The sequence below is a fragment of the Chiloscyllium plagiosum genome, unplaced genomic scaffold, assembly GCF_037043375.1.
Source record: "Chiloscyllium plagiosum isolate Xiang-an unplaced genomic scaffold, Cpla_swu_hap1 HiC_scaffold_1, whole genome shotgun sequence".
In the NCBI taxonomy this organism is placed as follows: Eukaryota; Metazoa; Chordata; class Chondrichthyes; order Orectolobiformes; family Hemiscylliidae; genus Chiloscyllium; species Chiloscyllium plagiosum.
Genome location: NW_028270139.1, coordinates 1,479,090 through 1,490,218, shown reverse-complemented (window position 1 = coordinate 1,490,218; position 11,129 = coordinate 1,479,090). Strand labels below are relative to the sequence as shown.

The 11,129-nt window shown below is 41.7% G+C and overlaps 1 protein-coding gene across 1 annotated transcript in view; it reads right to left on the bottom strand.

Annotated features, from left to right (window-relative positions):
• Positions 1-9,107: 9,107 nt before the first annotated feature.
• Positions 9,108-11,129, bottom strand: part of sfrp2 (secreted frizzled-related protein 2) — a 9,886-nt gene continuing 7,864 nt past the window's right edge. Inside the window, exon 3 of the mRNA XM_043702164.2 lies at positions 9,108-11,129. This exon is cut by the window's right edge and continues 2,893 nt beyond it. The gene's annotated coding sequence lies outside the window, so the exon portion shown is untranslated.

Genomic DNA, 11,129 nt, shown 5'->3' with positions numbered 1-11,129 from the left:
AGTGCCCTCCAGGTTTGCAAAGCCTTTCAATTGGGCAAGAGATGATATCATCATTAATACAAGAGTACAGTCCGCACCATCACATCACTGTTAAAAGAACAAAGAACAAAGAAAATTTACAGCCCAGGAACAGGCCCTTCTGCCCTCCAAGCCTGAACCGATCCAAATGTACTGTCTAAACCTGTCAGTCAATTCCTAAGCATCTGTATCCCTCTATTCCCCACCTACTCATACATTTATCCAGACGCATCTCAAATGAATCTACAGTGGCTGCCTCTACCACCTCTGCTGGCAACGCATTCCAGACACCCACCACCCTCTGTGTGAAGTGCTTGCCGCGTGTATCCCCCTTAAACTTTCCACCTCTCATCTTGAAAGCGTGACCTCTTGTTATTGAATCCTTCACCCTGGGAAAAAGCTTGTCTCTATCCACCCTGTCTATACCCTTCATGATTTTATAAACCTCAATCTCCTTTTTTCTAATGAACATAAACCTAACATTTTCAACCTTGTTTCATAGCTAGCACCTTCCATACCAGGCAACATCCTCTCTGCACCCTCTCCAAAGCATCCACATCCTTTTGGTAATGTGGCACCCAGATCTGTACACAGTATTCTAAATGCGGCCAAAACAATGTCTTGTACAATGTTAACATGACTTGCCAGCTCTTATACTCAATACCCTGTCCAATGAAGGCAAGCATACTATATGCCTTCTTGACCACTCTATCCACCTGTACAGCAACCTTCAGGGTACAATGGACCTGTACTCCCTGATCTCTCTGCCCATCAACTTTTCCCAAGGCTCTTCCGTTCATTCTATAATTCGCTCTAGAATTAGTCTTGCCTAAATGCATCACCTCACATTTGTCTGGATTGAAATCCATCTGCCACTTTTCCACCCAACTCTCCAGTCTGTCTATATCCTCCTGTATTCTCTGACAGTCCCTTATGCTTTCTGCTACTCCACCAATCTTCATGTCATCTGCAAACTTGCTGATCATTCCAACAGTGCCAACAACTTCCAGATCGTTTATGTATATTACAAACAACAATGGCCCCAACTCTGATCCCTATAGAGCACCACTGGTCACCTTTCTCCATTTTGAGAAACTCCCTTCAACTACTACTCTCTGTCTCCTGTTGCTCAACCAGTTCTTTATCCACCTAGCTAGAACACCCTGCAACACACTGTTGTTAATGTATTTACACATCACCACTTTGTCACAGTCATCACCGCATCATCTCCTCTGTGAAGACAGGAGAAGACGAGGTCTGCTCCTCACATGATGTTAGTGTAATGGTAATGTCATTGGACTGGTAATGTAATGTAATGGGGCCATGGGTTCAAATCCTGCCGTAGCAAATGGTTAATAAAGCAAAGAATTAAATTTCCTGGAATTCTGAGACAAAAGCAGAAAGTGTTGGAGAAATTCAGTTAAGTTTCTCAGCAGGTCTGAGCTTCACTGTTTCAGGTAAATGATCTGCCTTTGTTTCTCTGCAAATGCTGCTCCATCTGTTTTATTTTAGATTGCCAGAATCTGCAGTGGTTTTTCTGTTCTCTCGTGCATTATACCAAGGTTTCACGATAAAATGATTTTCCGGTAGTCCATGTCTTGTATGAATTCCAAGTTAATTTTTCACTATCAATTCATAAACTACAGTGTTGCATTGTACATTTAATGCTGGCATGACTCATAGCCGAGTATCAATGGCGAACATATAGAATAATGGAACTGTCAAATATGTTTAATTTCAGTCTATCAAGACTGCCATGCTCAAGAGAGGCTGGTGCAGACAGGGTGAATCAATGTCTCAGATATTTACCACATGGCTGACAACTGTGGGGCAGGCCATCATCTCATATCAAAAAAAACTAACAACCTCACTGAAAAATCAACAAAGCTAATCTCCAGGCAGGAACATCTAAAGATAGGTTAAAGGTCGGGTTTCTGGCCCTTAGCTCAGTCCAGGAAGGAGGAAAATTAACAAAGCAAATAAACTCTTATAATTCCCAAATTATTTCTAGAGCTAATCCACACATTGATTGATCACTGACCTCATTTCACTGAAGTACTCATGCATTCACTGTCCAGAAATAAAAAGGCCAATGAGACATTTGTGAGATTGCAATATCTAATTCAACTTTGCAGAGATAAATGGAAGGTCATGCACTTTGTTGGGAAATTAAGAGAAAAAGGGACACTTGTACCCTGTGCTGGAAACAGCAAAATCCCCAGAGGATGTGCAAGAGGGAACTTAAAAAGGAGATTGTGAGAATTAAAAGGAGACATGAGAGGATTCTGGCTGGTAAAATAAAGGGAAATCCTAACTTGTTTTCAAGGTATATGAAGGGTTAAATAATGATGAAAACAATATGGCCCACAGCAGTAATTTGTGTGAGGAGCCAGAGAATGTAGGTAGGAATCTAAATGAATATTTCGTGTCTGGTGTTCACTAGTGAGAGGAACAATATGCGTATAGAAATCAAAGAGCAAATCTGTGATACAGTTTTAAAAATTAACATACCACAGAAAGGAGGTTCTGAGCAGACTGACAGGCTTAAAAGTAGGCAAATCTCCAGGGGTGGATGAAATGTAACCCAGGTTGTGAAGTGACCAAAGCAGGAAATAGCAGTATCGATCGCAAAAATGTTCAATTCCTCTCTGGATACAAGAGGGGAGACAGAGGACTGGAGGACAGCTAACGTAGTATCCCTATTCAAGAAGGGAGCAAGGGATAACTCAGGAAAGTACAGGCCAGTCAGTCTAATCTCAGTAGTGGCAAAACTATTGGGAAATAATTCTGACAGCCTGAACTAATTTGAATTTGGAGAGGCAGGGATCAGTAAAGAACAGTTAGCATGGTTTTGTTAAGGGCAGGTCATGCCTGACTAAATTGATTAAAATCTTTGAAGAAATTATTAGGTGCATTGATGAGAGGAATGCTTTTTGATGTCATCTAATTGGACTTCAGCAAGGCTTTTAATAAGCTCTCACATGGGAGACCATTAGTAAAGTTAAGAGCCCATGGGATCTAAAGAAATTTGACAAATACGATCCACAATTGACTACATGGCAGGAAACAGAGGATAATGGTTAAGGGGTGTTTTTCTGAACTGGAAGTCTGTATCCAGAGGGATCCCACAATTATCAATGTTGAGCCTTGCTATTTGTGGTTTATGTAAATAATTTAGACTTGAATGTAGGAGAGTTCATCAGTAAGTTTGTGGATAATATGAACATTGATGGGATGGTAAGTACTGAGGAGGATAGCCTTAGATTACAAGAGGATAGACAGGCTGATCAGTGGCAAATGGAATTCAATCTAAATAAATGATTCATTTGGGCAGGAGTAAGAAGGCAAGAGAATACATGATGAACAGTAGGACCCTGGGAAGTATCAAGAACAGAGGGACTTTGGTATGCACATATACCAATCCCCTAGGCATCAGGATAGGGTGGATAAAGTGCTTAAAAAGGCATATTGGATACTTGTCTATAATGGCCAAGACATAGAGTTTAAGAGCAGGGAGATTATGTTGGAATTGCATGAAACATTAATTGGGTGACAGCTAGAGTATTGTGTGTGGTTCTGGAATCTACATTATATAAGGGATGTGATTGCACTGGAGAGGGTGCAAAGGAGATTTGCCAGGATAATACCTGGACTGGCGAGTTTCAGTTATGAAGAGAGATTGGGGTTGTATACCTTGGAAGAGATTGAGGGAGTTATAATCGAGATGTACAAAATTATGGGGGTCATTGACAGGGTAAGCAGGAAGAAACTTTTCCATTTGATAGGGAGTTTAATAATCAGGGTACATCGATTTAAGGTAAAGGGCAGAAGGTTTAGAAGAAATGTGAGGAAACATTGTTTCACCCCAAGGGTGGTGGGAAGTTGGAACTCAAGGCCTGTAAGGCTGGTAGAGGCAGAAACCTTCCTAACCTTTAAAAGTATTTAGGTGTGTGCTCAATTCCAAAGCAGACATGGCTATTGGCCAAGTGCTGGGAAATGGAATCAGATGGTTGTTTTCTTTTATTGGTGTGGTCATGATGGGCTGATGGACCTTTTTCTGTGCTGTAGGTCTCGATGACTCTATGATTGCCTAGATCTTTTAAAAAATGGAATGAGGTGTATGAGATAAGCGATCTTGTAGGGCAAACAAATAAATAATTTAATGCCAAATCACAGATCGGTAATTTACTGGGATTTACTTGTGGGGGATACAATTTGTAAGTAGTAAGGTTATGTTAAACTTGAATCAAGCCCTGGCCAGGCTGCCCTTGGAGCACAGTATGCATTTTTGTTTCACATTCTATAAAAAGATATAGATGCATTGGAGGACGTGTAAAAATGATTTACAGGAATGCTGCCATGACTAATAAATTACAGCTATCAGGAAAAAACTTTGGACTTCTTTCTTTGGAAAAGATTGTTTAGAAATGTTAGATGGAGGTATTTAACATAACGAATGGGTTAGTCAGAATAGTTATGAAGAGGATGGTTCTAGTGTGGAAGAATCTAAAACTAGGATTAAAAACATTAAAGAAAAGCAGAGAATGATGCAGAAACTCAGAAACTTCTTGTTTTTATTGCAGATTTCCAGCATCTACAGTATCTTGCTTTTATTATAGCATAAAATCAAGGTGCTTACTAATTATCCAAGACAAAGAGGAAAGAATTTCTTTATTCGTGTAATGGGGAAACATTAATCTCATTGTCGCTGGATGTTTTTGAGGCAAGTAGTTTGATGTTTTTAAAATGAAAGAAAATGACAGAAGAAAGGAAAACGTTATGTTAATAGAGTCATACATCTGTACAGCACAGAAACAGACGCTTTGGTCCAACTTATCCATGCCTACCAGATATTATAAATTAGTCTAGTCCCATTTGACCCGTATCCCTCTAAACCTTTCCTATTCATATACCCACCCAGATGCCTTTTAAATGTTGTAATTGACCAGCCTCCACCACCTCCTCTCGCAGCTCATTCCATACACGTGCCACCTTCTGTGTGAAAGTTACATGTTAGGTTCCTTATACATCTTTCCCCTCTCACCTTAAACCTATGCCCTCCAGCTTTAGACTCCCCTGCCCTGGGAAAAAGACTTTGGCTATTCACCCAATTTATTCTCTTGAGTTGAGGTGAGTATAGGCATTAGTTCAGATTAATCTTCTTAATCTTGTATGTTTTGTTTAAGGACTATAGGACCTTCAGTGGGCCATTGAGCATAACATACTGTTTCCCTATCCATTTTTATCATAGCTGATCTGCTTCAGCTTCATCTAACTGAAGTATTAGAGTCCAGTGGAATTAAAGGAATACTGGCAGTGAAGATGTGGAACCCACTTTGGGAGAAAGGGGAAGCTAAAGGTGAATGGTCGCTTTTCAGACTGGAAGGAAATATACAATGATGTTCCCCAGATTTTAGGACCACTGCATTTTTAATTACATATGAATGACCTCACAGGCCATAATTTCAAACTTAGTAGATGATACAAAACCCAAATGTGATAAAGAGTGAAGAGAATAGTAACATACTTTAGAAGGATGAAGAGAGAATGTCTCTCCTGGTACAAAGGATGGTTCCTCTTATGGATGATGGGGAATGGGTTGGACTGGGGTGGACAAAACTAAAAATCACACAGCACCAGAAAGTACAAGCTTCTGGAGTGCTGCACCTTCATCAGATGGCTAGCTTGTACTTTCAAATAAACTAGTTGGACGATAACCCAATGTTGTGTGATTTTTAACATCCTCTTATGGAGGAAGAGCATAACTACAGTTTTACATTATAAGATAGTCACCATGAAATCCAATGGGAAATTCAAAAGAAATCTCTTTAATAAAGAGTGGGAACAAAACGTAACTGGCTACCAAAGAATTAAGGATGGCATTTAAAGAGAAATTAGACTGGCATTTAAGGGAGAAGTGGATTTTTGGTTGTGATGGTGATTTAACTAAGGAAAAGTTGGGAGAGGTTTGAATGGAACATAAACACTATTGTGATCTGGGTAGCCTGAATAACCTATACTGTGCTATTCCACCTAAATAATGGTAATCCTAAGTAATTGACAAAATAGTTAGACAAATGTTTACAGTAACTTATGATTAAGAATTGTAAAGTGGTACATTTTGATAGGAAGAATGATAAAAGAACAATATTAACGAATACCTGGGGGCTCAGTGGTTAGCATTACAGCCCCCCAGTACCAGGGACCCAAGTTCGAACCCAGCTTTGGGCAGCTGTCTGTGTGAATTTTGCACGTTCTCCCGGTGTTTGCGTGTGTTTCTTCCAGATACTCCAGCTTCCTCCTCCAGTCCAAAGATGTAGAGGTTAAGGTGGATTGGCCATGCTAAATTGTCCATGGTGTCCAGGGATGTCCAGGTTAGGTGGGTTAACCAAGGAAAACACAGGGTTATAGGAATACAATGGAGGGGGTGGTGGCATTGGATCTAGGTGGGATGCTCTTCAGACAGTTGCTGCAGACTCAATGAGCTGAATAGCCTGCGTCCACACTGTCGGGATTCTATGATAATAGTAACATGTCAAAAGGAGAACAAGAATAGTGACATCAGGGTTTGAGAACATAAATATTTGAAGTGAAGGCTGTGCCCTCAGGCCCTGGTCTCTCCTACTCATGGAATTATCTTCTCTGTGTCCACTGTCTCCAGACCGCTTAGCATTCTGTAACTTTTCATGAGATCCTCCTCATCTTTCTAAACTCCATCAAACATGAACCCAGTTCTTCAACCACTCCTCCTACGACAAGCCCTTCATCACCAGGATCATTCTTGTAAACCTCCTTTGGACCCCTCGGATGCCAATACATCCTTCCTTAGATACAGCGTCCAGAATTGCTTGTAATATTCAAATGCAGTCAAATACAGTCCAGACCAAAACCTTATACAGGTTCAGCAGTACATTTCTGCTTTTGTATTCCAGCCCTCTTGAATGCTAACATTGCATTTGCCTTCCTAACTGTCAATTGAACCTGCATGTTAACTTTAAGAGCGTCTGAACTACGACTCCCAAGTATCTTTGTGCTTCAGATTTGCCAAGTGTTTCCCCATTGAGAAAATAGTCTTCACTGCTATTTTTCCCACCTTTTGGCATAACCTTTCACTTTCCCACATGTCAAGCTGTTGGAGAGGATGCCAGGTTTTCTATTCCAGGAGGATACCAGGGACCAGTGGGAGAACTAGAGTTTTTTCTGCTTAAAACAGAGAGATTTCACAGTGAAGTCCAAAAGGATGAAGAGATTTCAGAGTAAAAAATGAGAAACTAATTTTAGTGACTGTTGGGACTGTAGTGTGAAGGAGCTATTTAAGAAGATTAACTAAAAACCAGAAACTGCACTAGGGTTTTATTAGAAAAAAAAACCTGCAGATGCTGGAATCCAAAGTAGACAGGCAGCAGGCTGGAATAACACAGCAAGTCAGGCAGCACCAGAGGAGCAGGAAAATTGACATTTCAGACAAAAGCCCTTCATCAAAAATGAGGCTTGTGAGCTGAGGTGGGTGGAAGGATAAATGGGAGGGAGGGTGGGGCTGGTGGGAAGGTAGCAGAGAGTGTGATAGGTGGATGGAGGTGGGGGAAAGGCGATAGGTTGGAGGGGAGGGTGTTGCGGATAAATAGGGAGGAAGATAGACAGGTGGGACAGGTCATGAGAATGGTGCCGAGTTGGAAGGTTGGAACTGAGATGAGGAAACTGGCATCTTCCAGCCTCCCACCTGTCTGCTACAGTTTTATTAGGCAGCCATCTGATTTGATCTATACTGTGCTGTGAGGGAGTTGAGTGGGGCAGATTTTAAATGAGAATTGGATGAATAGTTGACGGGAAAATATGGCTCTGGTGAATGAGATTAAATGGGTAACTCCTTCATAAAGTTGACACAGGTACAATGACTAGTGCTTCTCTGACCTAATTCCTCCCAAATTCTTCTTCATTGGTTGTTGTATAAACACGATGTTTCCATGGGACAACCCAGACCAGAAAACACTGAGGGAACTCAGCAGGTCTGGCAGCTTCTGTGCAGTGAAAAAGAATTAATGTTTCAAACACATTATACCTTCATCAGAACCAGACCTGAAAGGTTACCTCTGTTTCTCCGTTTCTTCACAGACCTGCTGAGTTTCTTCAGTAATTTCTGTTTTTGTTTGTTTCAAATATTCAGGGTCTGGGGCTTTTTGTTCCATTTTAACATAGAACATGTTACCAGCCAATATACCGGCCACTACAGCGGACAGCTGAAACTGACAACCGGAAGCGGCAGGGACAGGCCACTATAAACACCGGAGGAAACACCACAGAAGCGCTTCACAGGAGGCTCCCAAGCACTGAGGATGTCACCTAGACAGGGGACGAAACGTCTGCAACACAAATTCCCAGCTCGGCGAACAGAACCACAACAACGAGCACCCGAGCTACAAATCTTCTCCCAAACTTTGAACATGTCCCCTCGTGCTCGCCGTCACCATCCGAGAAAAAAAGACTCTCCCTGCCCACCCTATCTAACCCTCTGATTATCTTATATGTCTCTATTAACTCACCTCTCCTCAACCTTCTTCTCTCTAATGAAAACAGCTTCAAGTCCCTCAGCCTTTCCTCAGACATTCCCACGGTATATGTTTTATTTTGCACGTTACTAGACTGTGAACTGTTAGGTCTATCAGTGGGATTTTAGTTTCAAACCTGGTGATCTCTTTTAATAATGGATCGTTCATTCAGAATCTCAGCAGCGACACAAATCTCTAATTTCAGGCGCATTGTTGTGAAGCAACTTCTATATTTTCCGTATCATTGTTCATTTCTCCCGTATTATTCTCCAATTATTCGTGTAATGTACTTAAGTGTGACGCTACTGTGAGTCTAGTTATATAGTCCTCTGGAATGTCTTCACAGAAATGTCCCAGTACGAAAGTGGTAGAAAATTCATGATGCAATTTTTTTTAAAAGAAAGTTCTTATTCTGTAAGTTGTGTGGTTGATGAAGATTTTTGATTTGCCTTGCTGTTGGTTAACAACACCCTGCGGCTGTAGAGTTAAAAGGAAAGTCAGAATGCTCCTTATTATATCCCGCCGCACTAACCGAGACGTCACTTGTCTATACCCATTCTTTATTTCATGCAAGTGATTTAAACAGGAGGTCCAAGCAACTTGAGAGACACCACAGATGTGGGTACATTTAGAAACACGATAATGCAATCACAAGACATCTATGTACAAGAATATACTGTTTATCTGAATAATTTACAAAGTCACAAAGCAATATTTACAACCCTTGCAGATAATAGTCTTGGAGAGTATTTTAAATTAATGCTGGTTATTTTGAAAGTATGTTTGCAATAAGTCGAGATGCAAGAAGACAAGTTAATACAGCGCCCAAATCTCTCCGGTAGTTCTCAGTTTTACGCTAGAGTTGTCGGCTTTATCATTGTATTGTTCAAAAGGTAATGTTTGCTTACTTTCTGTAAAATGCAATGGGTCTTGCTGGCTGGACCCAAGCAGATGATGAGTTAAATGTATTAAATGTAGATGTTTTGTTAGGCTTTTATAGATGTAGAAAGCCTTACTGTCCGTCACGTGTTTTTATAAAATAATATCGTGCCAAATGGTTTTGAAAAATTTATAAATATTCGATGCAAAATCTTAAGTTTTTTTCATCAAAGTCCGAGATCAGTCCTTGCGGCCTGATTTGAACGGGCACCAGCAGGTTTCAGTACCAACCTTACCACCACTGACTTCGGTTTCAAACACAAAGAATGTCATCTTTGAGACGTTATTATTTGCGCGTGTTGTGTTGATGTGGCAACTTTGACTCTTGGCTATCCCCGAATGTAATCTAGCTCCCAGTTTTAGTGGCTGCAGTGGGGAATTGGGGTGCTGTATGAATGTGGAAGCTGTTTAAGGGAAATGGATGAATTGTCTGTGTGTTTCAGAGCCGGGGAACCTTCCAATTTCCGCACCGCATCGCGTCCAGCTCCCTTGGGTTCAGGGACAGTGCTGCCAAACATCAAGCAGATGGCTCGCACAAACGAAAAATCGCAAACTTAAACAGCTGATCAAAGATTTCCTATCATTTATAAAAAAATCACAGTTTAGAAATGAATTTTGTGTCAACGTAGAACTAAGGCCTTCGATGTTTGTTTAGCCGATCACTGGTATGAATGCTTCTATGTGTATGCGACATAAGAACGGAATTTTTGTTTAATGTCACAGAAAATGCATTGTTTTAGACTCAAATGATCATAATCACCTCGGAACTGATTCCTTTTTTTAACGGACTCTAGTTGCGCAACGTTGAATTTATGGAATCTCCGTTTAGAGGCCATTTCGTGAGCAGACTGTGCATTTCGAAAGGCCGGACGGAGATCCCCGTGGTGTATATCAGATAGTGACTATTACCAAAGTGTCCACGGTGGGTGAGGGGCTATCTGTGTGTGTGAGTGTGGATGTGGGTGTGAGGGTGGACGGCGGGAGAACTGGGGGCTTCGCTGTCTAACACGGCAGTGCGTGTGTATCTGTGTGTCTGTCTGTGTGTGTGAGTGTGGGTATGTGTGAGTGTGTGTCTGTGTGTGTGTGAGTATGGGTGTGTGAGCGTGTGTGTAGGTGTGAGGGTGAAAGGCGGGACAGCTGCGGCGTTTCGCTGTCTCACTGCAGTGTGTGTGTCTGTGTGTATGGGTGTGTGTCTGTGTGCGTGAGTGTGTGTCTGTGTGTGAGTGTGGGTGTGTGAGTGTGTGTAGGTGTGAGGGTGGAAGGCAGGAGAGCTGGGGGCTTCGCTGTCTAACGCTGCAGTGTGTGTGTGTGTGGTGTGAGGGTGGAAGGCGGGAGAGCTACGGGGCTTCGCAGTCTAACACTGCAGTTAAAAATCACACAACACCAGGTTATAGTCCAACAGGTTTAATTGGAAGCACTAGCTTTCGGAGTGACGCTCCTTCATCAGGTGATTGTGCTTCCAATTAAACCTGTTGGACTATAACCTGGTGTTGTGTGATTTTTAACTTTGTACACCCCAGTCCAACACCGGCATCTCCGAATCATAACACTGCAGTGTGTGTGTATCTGTGGGTGTGGGTGTGTGTGAGTGTGTGTGTATCTGTGGGTGTGGGTGTGTGTGAGTGT